Source organism: Callospermophilus lateralis, unplaced genomic scaffold (assembly GCF_048772815.1).
Source record: "Callospermophilus lateralis isolate mCalLat2 unplaced genomic scaffold, mCalLat2.hap1 Scaffold_113, whole genome shotgun sequence".
In the NCBI taxonomy this organism is placed as follows: domain Eukaryota; kingdom Metazoa; phylum Chordata; class Mammalia; order Rodentia; family Sciuridae; genus Callospermophilus; species Callospermophilus lateralis.
The window spans coordinates 4,271,327-4,285,712 of NW_027511570.1; the positions used below are offsets into that span (position 1 = coordinate 4,271,327).

The 14,386-nt window shown below is 43.2% G+C and overlaps 1 pseudogene; it reads right to left on the reverse strand.

Moving 5' to 3' along the window:
- Positions 1–3,010: 3,010 nt before the first annotated feature.
- The window catches only part of LOC143386142 (inactive serine protease PAMR1-like), a 54,958-nt pseudogene continuing 43,582 nt past the window's right edge, over positions 3,011–14,386 (reverse strand).

A 14,386-nucleotide genomic window follows, 5' to 3' on the forward strand; every position in this document is an offset into this window, starting at 1 on the left:
GTGGGAACCCAACCACATGCCATGTGTGTTAGTCAGTTTTCCATCATTCTGACAAAATACCTGAGACAGATGGCCCCTAAGGAGGAAAGATTTATTTTGGCTCCCGTATCAGAGGTTTTAGTCATGATCAGTTTGCCCTGTTGCTTTGGTCATGACAGTATGGCACATCACGGCATGAACACATGGCAGAGAAAGCTGCTCACTTCACAGTGGTATGAAAGCTGGGAAACAGAGAGAGGAGAGGAGGGGCCAGGATTCCAATATTGCCTTCAATGACCTGAGGTCCTCCCACACCACCTCCCAACAGTGCTGTAGGCTGGTGGCCAAGCATTTAACATGTGGGCCTTTGGGAGATATTTAGGATCCCAACCACAACTCCATGTATGAGTCCATTGGTTTCTACAGTATCTCCCTATCATGCAGCTACCAAGATAAAATACCAGGACCTTATCATGCCGATTTAACATCTGCTGAAGGGCAGGGAGGGAGGCTTAAGCAATTTGCCCAAGATCACTGAGGAAAAAAAATGTTAAAAGACAGGAATTTGAATTCAGATCTCTTTAATTCAACTTCCATTACACCTTTCAAGGCCCAGGTCTTCTGGGCTTAGAACAAAGTCTTTGGGTGACCTGATAAATATCCGTAGAATCAAATCTTCCTGCCTCAATCAAAGATTCACTTGACTGCAACCTCAGATCAAGCCTCTGTCTAATTCCACAAAAACTGTGAGAAGATAAATATTTTTTGTTTTAAGCCATTAAGTATTGGATAATTTGTACTCAACAATGGATAATGTATTGCTCTTGTATGAAGCCGTCAAGATGGAGGTGGGGGTGGTGAAAGGAAGAGAGTGTGACTCAGAGAAAGCCCTAGGAACACCAACCAAAAGACAAAGTAGAAGTAATTCCCTTCTGACTGAGGGGTTATGTATAAACAAAGAAAGGGAGGCAGTTTGGGAGGCAAATATGTCCGCTATTCCAACCTTGGGGCCAAAGTCCTTGAGGCTGAAGTTCTCTGAGACAAGTAAAAAGAACAGTAAAATTCCTGTTTGGATCTACAGGCAGAGAACATATCCTCAGATGCCGTGTAACAAGTCTGGGTTCCCCATTCTCATGTGGTACAGAAAAGACTGAAAAGTTCCCACAAACCCCCAAGGGAGGAAGAAAGGGTCACTAAGAGTCTAGCTGCGCAATCACCATAGAAATCATCTCTGTGGCCATGAGGCCAAGTAATCCAAGCCAGGATCAAATAGGAATCACCACCATATCTCAGGAGTGCCAGTCCCTACAGAGCTAAGGAGATGCCAATCAGCACCTCCTCTGAGCCCCCATGGAAGTCAATCAGCACCTCCTCTGAGCTCCCATAGAAGCAGGAGAACACAGTACAAGTTAAGCTAGTTATAGATCCTAACACTAAATATCAACAAAATGCCCAGGATGGGAAAGATATGCCACATGCACCCAGGAACCATCATGAAGTCAGGAGTCCCCTCGATGGTCCCAATGTTCAAAGGCACTTGAGCTTCCAAGTCACCATCTTGTAGAAGAGAAAAATGGAAAGGAGGAGTGTGCTACTTAGCTTTCTGTTACTGTGACAAAAAGCCTGAGGAAATTAGCTTAAAGAGGAAAAATTTATTTTGGTTCAGGTTTTCAGTCCATAGTCAACTGATCCAATGGCTATGGGCCTGTGGTGAAGCAGAATATCATGGCGGAATGACATTGTGGAGTAAAATTTTGTACTTTATGGTAGCCAGGAGGAGAGAAGGGAAGGAAAGGGCCAGAGACAAAATACATTCTTCAAAGTCATGACCCTGGTGACCTGTTTTCTCTAATTAGACCCCAAATCCAAATGTTCCTGCCTCTTCCCAATACACCAGATGTAGGGGACCAAGCCTCTAACACATGAGCCTTTGAGGGGACATTTAAGATCCAAATCATAACAAGGAGAAAAGATAAAAGAGTAAGTCACCCCCCAAAGAAGGTGTTAATGGGAGGATCACATAAAGAATCTACAGGATTGAATTCAACTTTTTCCTCCCTTATCCAGTGGGAAGCAGGTCTGGGGCTGAGGAGGAAACACCCATGTATTATGGAAAACAGGGAGGCTACAGGTCCTTGGCAAACCTAAATCTGATGTAAGCGAACATGTGGCTTCAATCCAACTACTCTAAAACAAACAACAAAGATTTATTTTATTTACAAAGAAGGGTTTTAGACTGGATCTAGAACATGAGAACCAAGGGCACATGGAAGTCAGCTAGTCCCTGGTGTTTTCCTGTTTGTGTCACCCGATGGCACCTCTGTCTTTTTTCTCCTAATCTATGACTCACCAAGCTCCAAGAGTTGGTCTTGAAAAGACAGCGTGGTCTTTGGCACACACATTATTTGGTACCCTTAGTTCTATATTAAAGGACTACAGGGAGACATGGCTCTGACACACGTAGCCCAGAGACACAGTACGCAGGAATGAGAGCACAGCACACCTGTTTTGTAGGTCAGAAGCCAACCCTTGTTTTATTGAAATGTGTACAGGAGATTGGAAAAGAAAAGGACCAGACTGCACTGTAGCAAGGGACAAAGCATGTGCCACATCCTAACTCAGCCGTGCCAGATGTCCTGTAGGCAGCTCTTTGGAACTTGGTTTGGCTGCAGCCTTCACAGAGGCTTTGTGAAGCCCAGAACTCCTCAGGTCAACCCTCAACCAGAGGTGACCATGACATTCACCTCACTGAAAGGTGGGGAAGGCCAGTCAAACCAGAAGGTGTTCTTTGAAGAAACTCAGGTCTTGAAAGCTCTAGGATCTTCCCAGTGGTTTCCAAGCAGGCAGGAAGAAGGCAGTGGCTACCAGAAACTGAGCTCTACTCACCCCCCACTGAGTTATGTCCATGAAATCAGAAGCCCTGGCAGAGCCAAGTTCATGGGCAAAATCCACACTTCAGATCCACACTGAGTCCTGTAGCCCAGGTACAGACAGGTGCGTGGAAAAGCTCCCCAACAGGCCTGCAGCTGGCTCACTTCATGTTCCTCTCAATCCAGTCTTTGAAAGGCAGCACCTTGGTAAACGCTGTGGAGAGGCTCTGACTACAAGATTTATCATAGCTCCAGCTGACCAGCCCCACCAGATGTCAGCATGGCTCAGGTGATGCCCGGCCGGGGAAGGACATAGCTGCAATGCCCCCGGTCTCCGCCATGCAGATGTCCGAAGGGGCACTGGAGTCCTGGCTGGCACAGAACATGTTGTGGGTGACACTCACGGGGATGCCGTGGTCTTCATGCTGCTCCTCACACAGCAGTGAGTCCACCACCCTGACCACCCCAGAGCGCAGCGTGTCGTTCTTGAAGCCAGGGCTCCTCACATCTGCCAAGATGTTCCAGCCAGCCACAGTGAGGTGGGACTCCTGGAAGGAGATGCTGAGGTCCCTAGTGGCAGTGAGGCAGATGGGCTGGATATGGGTGCTGATGCGGGCCTTGTCCAGGAGCTTCAAGATGGCGATGTCAGCATCCAGCAGTATGGGGTCGTAGTTGGGATGCAGAATGATGGCAGAAATCTATCAATACAAGGAATGGATAGCAATGGTGAGCATCCAGCTCCATGGTGAACAAGGACAGTCAAGTTTGGGGGCTAAATTATTGGGAGAATTGTTCAAAAACCAGGTACCATTATTTGACATACTTTGCTCAAGAAATCTTAAAAAGTAATTGCTCTGTTTCCAGGACTGCAAACTGAAATGACTACTGGAGTCTGTTAGATGACATTAAATAAGTGGAGTATTCAGGTGAAGCTACAGAGAACGGGAGCACACACACACCCTATCTAAAGTGGACAGAAAGCTGGGTGCAGCGACCTGTGATCCCAGTGACTCAGGAGGCTGAGTCAGGAGGATTGCAAATTCAAGGTCAGCCTCAGCCATTTAGCAAGACCTGTCCCAAAATAAAAAATGAAAAGGACTGAGAATGTATTTTTGTGGTAAAATATCACTGGATTCAATCTCCAGTATGTATAAATGAATAATAAATTAAAAATAAATAAAATAAATGGGCAGAGGCCACTTCATTCCAGCTGATCGCTGCCGTACAGAAATGGGCCAGCATTCTACATTTGCCAGAGCATGGACTTCAGATCTTTAATTGAAACATCTTAATTTTTTAATGGTGGTAAGTAACTAATGAAGAAAATATACATCAGCATCATCATGTTCTGTTACTGGAACTGTGTTTGAGCACATTTCCGTGAGAAACTCATGTCACACTCATCATGATATATGGGTCTCTCTCCCACTAGTTTCAGTAAAGGGCAAACTGTTGTATCCCCCAAATAGATGGATAGATAGATAGAAGGATAGGACGAGAGATGGATGGATGGTTGGACAGATGGGTAGGTGGATAGATAGATGGATGAATGGACAGATAGATGGGTGAATAGAAGGCAGGGAGGGACGCAGGAAAGAGAAAAGCATTCTGTAAATTGATGAGAAATGTCTTGGATAGGATTTGTCTATGTCCTCAAAGCCTACCAGGTAGTGCCCAAATGCATTGGGTGATTAACTCTCTTTTATCCTCGAACTATTTGTTAATCTACTTTGAACTTGACTCTGTGCTAGTCTGTGAGGGTCTCGTGACATAGAATGTTTATGGAAAAGATGGTTTTAGGCCAAGCAGGTATTAAACAAATAATTTCACTAACTTTTAATTTATTATGAGCTACTAGACAAATTATATGTGTATTTTACTTGGAAGTAATTGAATTCTTTTTTTAAATATTTATTTTCTAGTTGTAATTGTACACAATACCTTTATTTTATTTATTTATTTTTATGTGGCGCTGAGGATTGAACTCAGAGCCTCACACGTGGTAGGTGAGCCCTCTACTGCTGAGCCACATCCCCAGCCCAGTAATTGACTTTTGATAACCATGATGATATATGGAGGTTGTCTTTTACTTTTAAAAGAAGCAAAGTGGGGAAGGACAGGATGGCCTTTCTAAATGCCCCTGGTATGTGCCAGGCCCGGGACTGGTACTGACATGCTAAGTTGACAGGGCTGACATGGTCCTGCTCTCCTGTGCTTAGAACTGGTTTAGTCAAAGCCCTGGTTTCCAAGTTGAGCCCTCCTCTCTCACCTGTAAGCTTTGGATGGTCTTCTCATCCCAGTCATCATCCCGGTAAAACTTCCCCAAGACGCATTTGAGATCTGCTGTCTTGATGACGGTGACCTTCCCCGGGTCAGTAACACAGTGGATGGCCACCACCATGGTGCGCTCGTTCACCAGGGCGCTGCTGCAGACCAGAAACCATGCGCCCTTGTGCAGGCCCCCATCGTGCACCCCACTGGTCCTCCTGTAGATGGCTGCTTGCCATGGCCAGCGTGTCCCTTGGGTCTTCAGAGAAGTGACGTTCTCGATTTTCCCACAGACTATGGAGAAAGCACCAGTTCAGTAATACCAACTTAGATATTTCCATCCAAAGGGGAATGCATCTCTCTGCCAGGAGAGCACCAACTGGAAAGGTGGTCCCATGGGTCCAATGACCACTAAGCCATCTCACCTGGATTTCTTCTCCCTTTAAATATTGATCTAAACACAGTTGGTTATAAAGTCGAAGGTTAAAATTGGAGGTTTTATAGTAAAATGAAACCAAGATTATGATCCCAGGCACTTACTATCAATAGGACTTGGGTCAAGTGACTTAATCTTTTAGAGTCTCAGTTTCCTCACCTGTAAAATGGATAGAGCAATATTAATGGTCTCATAGGGTTCCAGAAGACTGAATGAGATGATGTATGCAGACCCTCAAAAATATCATGACTGTCATGATACACGTGAACGCCATGATCTAAACTATGCTGTTCTCCTTTCACAAAGAGAGAATGGAGAAAGGAGCTGGGTCCTGTTCTAGACACTTCCATTTATTATCTCAGTAATCACCATCTTAACAGAGGAGGTAATTGATATTTTATTAATTAATAACAATTACCTAATTAAAATCACCGCAGGGTGGCTGTGAAATGGAGCTTAGGGTAGCCAAGATGACGTAACTAGAGGCTGCCTAGCACCTCTAACCCCCTCCCCACTTGCTGTTTAGATCCTGCTCTCTTCCTCTTCTCCCAGTAAACATGATAGAGTTATCCACAGAAAGTATGCCCCTAGAAGTTCATGAATCCGCTTCTCCTGGGAAGTAAGTTCAAGCCAAATGAAGACACTTCTAACAAAGGGGTTCCAGGTATCAACAAACTAGGGAAAACCATGCAAGTCCACTCCTTTGGACAATGGGACTCTCTGCAGACAACAACGTGAATGGCTTTACACAGGCCGCTTTGGAAACTGAAAGATACGGTCACTCAAAGATGAGCCTTGATTCACTAGGGATGCAAGATGGGGCCCGCCCACTCCACTTCCCGGTCCTCAGACACATCCTCCGGCTGCTGCCCAGGCGGCGGTAGAAGGGTGAGAGGCACTCATACTGGAGCTGGGTGTGCAGGTGCTGGTACCCAGCGGGCAGGTCTCCAAAGGGAAGGGCTGGCTTCTTGGTAGGGGCACCCTGCAGCTTCTCCTTGCTGAAGGCCGATGAATAGAGCTGGTGTAATGGCGTCTCCCTTGGTCAGAGCACATGGGGCCAGAGAAAGAGACTGTCATCCTGGTCCCTTTAGCACCCATGCCAGGTCCCATGTAGATATGTGTTTACAGAAGAAGAGGAAAATATCCTGTCTCTGTCTCTATATCTCTGTTCTTTTGCTTCCTTTCTCTTCTCTCTCTCTCTCTCATACACACACACACACACACACACACACACACACACACACACAGAGTACCCTTCACCTCTACCACTGAGCAAATTCTCTCGTACGTATGCCGCAATCTTTTGATTCCTCCATTTCCATTTCTGGCATGCTTCCAACTGCCTCGGATTTTAACCAAAGAGAACTACATCTGACATAATAGCTGCTATGCAAAGACACTACACAGGCACACAAACAAATTTAATTGTGAAACTAAATAGAAAAGGGAGTTAATTTGAATGAGAGAATGCAGGCGTACTTTTTTTTTCCCCTGCAAACATTATCATAATGGGGCAATATTAGGAATTGACTTGAACTAAACTGTGTTGATACAGTAGCTTGCTTTAGCAATTAGCAGATGTAATTAGTTCACCTCACAGAATAGAAATTTCTCTCAGGGTACATTGATTGGGAGAAATATTAAGTGTTGTGTGTAAATGTGGAAAGGGATATTAAATGATCCCTGAAGGTGAAGGCCCCAGAGACCACTCTGGGGTTCTTGGGGGAGATATACACACATTGTTCTGCTTTGTGTTCATTTTATATTGGTGCCCACTGAGTGACAAACTGAAATTCCTTTAGGAATCAATGTCTTCATTCCCATTTGATGAATGGAGAAGGGAAGCCCAGATAGGTAAGTGAGAGTGCTCACAGGCACACAGGAAAGGAAGATGGTTCCTGAGACCACCATGCTTAGCTGTCATGACTTCCATGTGGTGTCGCAACCACATCAATTTGATATCACTGTAAGAAATTATTTCATGCATCTCTATAGAACTTGGATCTGAGCAAATATTCCACCTATATTGATTTCACTCAACAAATATTCCTATCATGGTTCTAACCAGGTCTGTAATTCTGGGAGCTTCTGCGCTTGCAAACAAGTTTATCTCTAGGCCACTGAAGGTTCACACTGCCTTTGGGGGCTCCCCAGGTGAGCCTGGCTGTTGGAGATAAGTAGAACCCCCACCCTCCACTTCAGCAGCCTGCCTTCCAGAAAGGTACTGAAAAACCGAATTTCAGGTTTGCTTCTCATTTACATGAGACAGCAGGCACGTTGCCACCTAACCTCCCATTAAAATTGTCTTAAAAACTGCGTTTTTTTTGAGAGGGGTTCCTCCTCGAGATGTCTCTTTGGAAAGAACAGGGGGATTCCACTTATTGGAGAGTCCAGCCCAGGGAATCACAGAGACCTGAAGACAGGGCTGAGTTTGAATTCCATTTGCCACCATTCCAAAGGAAATGTCTTGCCTAAAAGGAAAAGACTTGAGAGAGAAAGAGGAAGGGTCAGATGCTGACGGGCATCCTCACCAAGGAACACTCCAGGGCGAGCCTGGTCACTCGAACTCATTATTACTAACCCTGACAATAGCTGCCTTTAACAGGTGCTTGTATGTGCAAGGTGTTTTGCTAAGGGTTAGTCTAGTGCATAAGGGAGCAGACCCTGGAGCCAGATGCTGAGTTAATGTCCTGGTTTTGCCACTTCTAGCAGTGTGACCTGGGGCAAGTTACTTTACTTCTCTGAGCCTTAGTTTACCCATCTATAATAAAAATGGTAATAAAAATCTGTAATAAAAAGAATAATGCCTTCCTCAGAGGCTATAGTGAGAATTAAATGAGCCTAGACATGTGAAGTACTCAGAAGAGCAGCTGTACACAGAAAACATGCAATAAGTGTTAGCTATTCATGTTGGATTTAATCCTTACAACAATTCCCAGAGACTGCTATAATTATTCCTGCATTTCAAGAGAAGGAAAAAAATAAAAGGCTCAGCAAGCTTAGGAACTTTCCTAGGCATACGTAGAACTAAAGAGGGGCAGAACCAGCTCAGGAACCCTTGACTGTTAGTCACTCCAATGTTTTCATTCAGTAAATATTTATTGAGTGTCTTCTACATGGCAGGCACTGTCTCAGGCACTAGAACAAAGCAGACAATGCTCCTGTACTTGTAACTTCTGTATTTGGAATGGGGAGACAGAAATTGAACACGTAAACCAAGACAACCGGTAGAGTGGGAGCTAAGATGAAAATGGCCAGAGAACACCAGGTAAAAGAGTCGGAGGGCAGCCTGGGGTGGTAAACTTGATAGTTTTAAAAGGGCAGCCAAGGGAGGTCTCTCTGTCAGGTAAAAACTGAGCAGAGAACTGAAAGAAGGGAGGCAGCGAGCCTCGATGGGATCCTGTGGAAGAAGTTTCCAGACCAAAGGAGGCACAAGAATAAAGTTGTACAGCAGAACTGTGCTTGGAGAGAGAGAGAGGAAGCCTTCCTTATTGGAGCAGACACAGTGAAAAAGAGGTGAATAGAACTGGGCCTACTGCCCCTGCACCCCAATGTGGTCTTCAGAGCTCACATTCCTGATGGCGACTGGCCATGCATCTCTAGTTTCTGGACTCCACCATCTCCTCTCTCCATTACAAGAACCTCTGACTGCCAGCTGGGGTGTAGGAAGGTGTTCTTCCTGATGCCAGCGCCTAGAAGCTGCCACAATTCACACATAGTAATTTAGGGAAGACTCAAGTATGACAACCCAGTTCCTCAAAGACCATCTGAGTGTCTTGTTTCTCACCAATCATCTACTTTCCCATGATCCAATAAAATTTGTCCATCTTCCAACCTTTGCTACCTCTTGGCCAAAGGCAGCTGGCTAATGAGCTTCCATGGAACAAGCCCTATTCTTTCATGACCATTTAGCACTAAATGTCCCTAAGAAACCCCAACACAAAGTAGAGAAAGGAAATAGGAGAGGAAATCTCCATTACCCTTCCTGACAGAGTCTCACCTTGACTGGACCTGCATTGGAAGAACTCTCCTTCTCACCAGGTCTGAGACCTTTGGCTCTCGGCAGGCTGGAAAAAAAAAAAAAAAGCAGACAGGGTCGCATCATCTGTTTTCAGACTCACTGTTCACATGGCTCAGTTCAGATTCATCCCTAACCCCCTTTCTGGATACCACGTGCTCATTCCCCAGACTCAGAAGCAAGACATGTCAGCAAAGCTCGAACAGTTCGTTTAGCAAAAAAAGCATGCTGCCTCTCTCCTAAATGGACAGCTTTCTCTGAAGAACTCTGATGCCTCTGAAAAACTCCTCCACCTAGGTGATTTGGGGCCTTGACGATTAAAAGATAGGACTATCTGCTTATGCATCTAGCATTAGCACACTTGATCAGAATGGAATAAAATTCAAATGGAGTCCTAATATATTGCCCATACTGGGAATGAGAAGGTTCTCATTTAAAACCAGGCAGCAATGTCAATCATAGATAAGTCTTGTGTAATTGATTTTTTCCAAGTCCTTTCTCTGCTATTAAGGACCCCAAAAAATCTCTAGAAGACAACTCAAAGCTCAGTTTAATTTTTCTGAAGTCTCCTTTTTTTTATTTTTCCACGAGTGAAAAGGAGTCCTTCCCATCTCACTTTCCCAATCAAGAGCAGCCAACATTTGTCTAATTAGTGACTTAGAGTACTTTAGTTGTATTAATTTGTAAGAGTTGACAAAAATCTCCAAGGACATATGTAACACCGTTCCCATACTTAATGAAATAAAACATCAGAAATCTATGCTGGTGGGGATGAAAGTCATTTCTGGCTAAAGTCTAAAGTGATTTATTCCTTTCACAAATCATTCCCTTTCATTCCTTTTCCCATGATTCAGGTTGTTGACAAACACCCAGAAGGGAAAGTAGAGGACAGAGGCAATTATCTGGATAATCTAGGACAAGAACCCGCTTTTCTTCCCAGTAAACAGCCAGATCATTGTGACTGTCCCCCAAAACAGAGGTGCCGCTAACCAGAAGCAGCTAGAAACTATGCACCCCCACTGCAATAGAAATGGTTGCAACCGCTCTCTATAACATTTCATTTCTCTGCCTCCAACTTACATTTTGCAGTTTACTACCTGGGTTGCCTTCCTTTGCATTTACCAATGCCTGGTAAGTTACACCTCTGTAATTTCCTTCTGTCTTCCATCTGAAATGTCATCCCGACTCCCATTTACATCCTCAAATCCTCCCCAGCCTTCCAGACAGGCCCCAATTCTACCTGCTTCATGCAATTATCTCTCTTTCAAGAAACTCCCTCTCTCCTTTCCTGAACTATCCATTTAGTTCCTACAGCTGTCTGTTGAGTGTTCAAAGATCTACTATGTTAGTCTTGAAACATCTTAACGGGTCTCACTTCTCCCATCATAGGCAGCCAGGGAAGATGAGTCCATTCAGTTTTCACCTTGGATCTGCATATATAAACCTCAGCCCTATTGTTTTTCCTGAACTGTTCTGTTAACTATATCACTCTCCTCCATCACCTCAAGATGCTGTGATTACAGTAAGCATGTCCTCCCTAAGTCCAGAAAAAAAGAAGCAAATATTTTTAGGGATGGTTTCCAATCTAAGAGATAATGTAGTTCAGGAGAAAACTTAAGAGAGGAAGGGACCCCCCACCCTCCAACACACACATAGGGGCTTAAAAGAATGTATTAAAGCTATCAAAAAGCACAGTAGCTCCATCTACCCCTATAGAATCCTGACATACCCATAAGTTACCTTTTATGCAGATGAGCTGTTTCCCTGACCACTCTCCATTCTGTTGGCAAGTTCTCTTCTCATTGCCACTAAGAACATAGGAGTTATTACAAAAGAATGACACCACAGTGCCGATTTTTACAGATCGCCCATTGAGCAGTCCAGGACCTCCTGTTATTTTCTTGTACCCATTGACTGGTCCCCCAAGATCTGAGCAGTTTCTTTCTTCAAGGACTAAAAGTGAAAAACAAGAGAAAAGAAGAACTGTTAAAAGTCTGAGTCATTTAACTTTAGAATAGAATCTTTTCATTATTTCATTGAATTAAAAATACAGTGATATCAAGCCTGCTAACAGTGTGCGCAAAAGAATTACCAAGAGAAATCTCATAATAGCAAATGCATGTATTAGACACGTCTTTCCTTGTTTTAATGATTTATTCTCAGATGGAGAAATATTTCATTCTAAATGTAAACAACTTTGACACAAATCTGACTCTTACATGATATCGTTCTTTTTTTTTTTTTTCAAATTATAGGAGCTGGGCAAGACAGGACAAGAAAAATATTTCACCTAGATTTTATGATCAGGATACAGGCATTATTAGTTTTCAGTGTTGTATTATCTCCCTCATTTCCTATTGCTTGAGCAATTAAATTAGACTGTTCAGTTTCCTATTTATGTTGTATACAAAAAGTAGAACTGCTTAACAAGAATACATATATGAAATAAATTTAAATCTTATATTTCATATCAAGAAAAAAAGTGTTTCAAGTTTTAGTTAAAACTACTAGAGGACAATATCATTGCAAAAATATTAAAAATTCCCCCTGATGCCCAAATGTAACTTTTTATCTGTATACTTAATATTCTTAATGACTTAAAGTAAAAATGGCATCCCCAGCCATTCTGAGCACTGAACAGGATTTTAGATTTAATCTGGAAAAATTCTGTTAAATAGGTAACATATTTTTCTCATACAGATTATGGCACAATACTGAATATGACCTGTCTAAGGAAAGAGAATGAGTCCTCCAAAGAATTCAACTGAATTTGGGCACTAATCTATCAGTTTCCCTGGTTTCTTTTTAATCATTTCTTCTAAGACACAGGCTCATTCCTATAAAACAGTTCTTGGGTAATGCAGTTATGCATTTGACGTACTTTCCTTCCCATAACTGTCCCAATTATCTTCCAAGCAACTTAACTTGCTTGCCTCCAGGCAAGAAAAGAATCTTCTTTCAAATAGCGCTTTTAAAACATTCAAGAATTAAAAATAAACAACTTTACCGGGTGCAACTTGGCAAGATTGCTGCAATTAGCCAACTGACTGGTTTGTCTCCTCTAGGATTATCCATAGCCCATGTGGCAGATGATCAATAACACTCTGTGTGCTTTGGGGGATTATGTAATATGAGTGATTTCCCTGGTGAGTGAATCCAAAACTCCTATTTTTAAGTGTTAAAAAAGGGACCTCACTGAGCAAGACTGTTTAAAATACTAAAATGGTATAAAGAGGGCAATGTGGCTTTTTTATGCTTCAAGTGGTCTCAGAAAACCCTAGTACTTATATTTTCAGGAATCCCTCTCTGATGGGAGGGAGAGGGAGAGGAAGCAGTACATGTCACCTCCGTGATGGTGCCAGCTTCTTTTAGGAGATGCGTTCAGTCTGAACATATATCCCAGAGGGTGACCACTGGAGCTCAGAGACCACAATAAAAAACGTAGTGTATCCTGCCTGTACATTTAAAATAATGGAACTTGTTGCCAACATAAAACTTGGGAGAATTCATACAAAAATAGGTCTCACTGGGTTCTCACACAATTCAGATCTTCAGTCTCCCAGCCTGCCTCCCCCAGAGTGACAATCACCTGGAGCTGAGAAATGGCTCTCTGCTCACCTGGGAGCTGCATTCTTCACCAGGCTACCTGGCTCTGGCAAGTGTTTGAATCTGTGGCTAGTTGCCTATTGAGTGGCTATGATTTATGCAGTTCAAGCGTAGGTCCTCGTTTGTTTTGAGCTTTACTACAGCTCGTGGTCAAAAAAGATTGGGTGATATTTAAGGCCATTCCTGGAATACTGGGAGAAAATGAACGAGACTAAAGCTACATCAGCCTCAGCAAAAGATAAATCTTTTCTACTGATGGTTTTGATAGGTGAGCCTGATAGTGGGGTTGTCTTCCCCTTGAAAGAAAGCTCTTTCATGGTTTGCTAGTCTCTCATGCCCTGGGCTGCCACAGCAGGGTTCTCATGAAACACATACACACACACACACACACACACACACACACACACAGAGTATTTAATGTGGGCTTAAATACTAGGAATTTGGGAAAGTTCTTGAGCCCTTGGAGATAAAGATTTAGGACAATCCAGGTCCTTTGTTTCTCTTACTCAGGAGGCTATAAAAGAAGACTTAAAGAGAAATTAACTTGGAATACACAAATACCTCTGTTCAAGGGAAAAGGATGCCACTAAACATCTGCAATTCTTAAATGCAAACAATTTTATAACTTGACATTTTTGAAATCAGATCATAAGTGTAGTTTTCACATGGAAATTTCTGTACAACTTAAATTCAATATCTTAGAATGGAGAACTATGACAACTATTATTTGGTTTTAAGTTATTGCTTGTGGAATGTCATCATTAGGATAGAGCAAGTAATGCTTCTATGTTAGGATCCAATGGAGTGTTCAGGGGACTGAATACTTGTTTCCCCCTCAAATTCATATGTCGAAATCCTAAGCCCTGATATCATGGTATTAGGGAGAGGGAGTCTTTGGGAAGTGATCAGGTCGTGAGGATTGAGCCCTGGTGTGTGAGATTTTTGCCCTTATTGAAGGCAACTCAGAGAGTTCTCTCTCCCTCCTCCTCCATGTGAGGATACAGCAAGAAGACAGCCCTCTATGAACCAGAAAGCAGCCCTCACCAGACAGTGAATCTTCCAGCGCCTTGATCTTGGACTGCCCAGCCTCCAGAACTGTGAGAAATAAATGTTTGTTGTTTAAATCACTCAGTCTATGGTATTGTCTTGTAGCAGCCCCAACTGACAAAGACAGAAGGCAAGACTACGGCTGAAAATCAAGGGAAATAT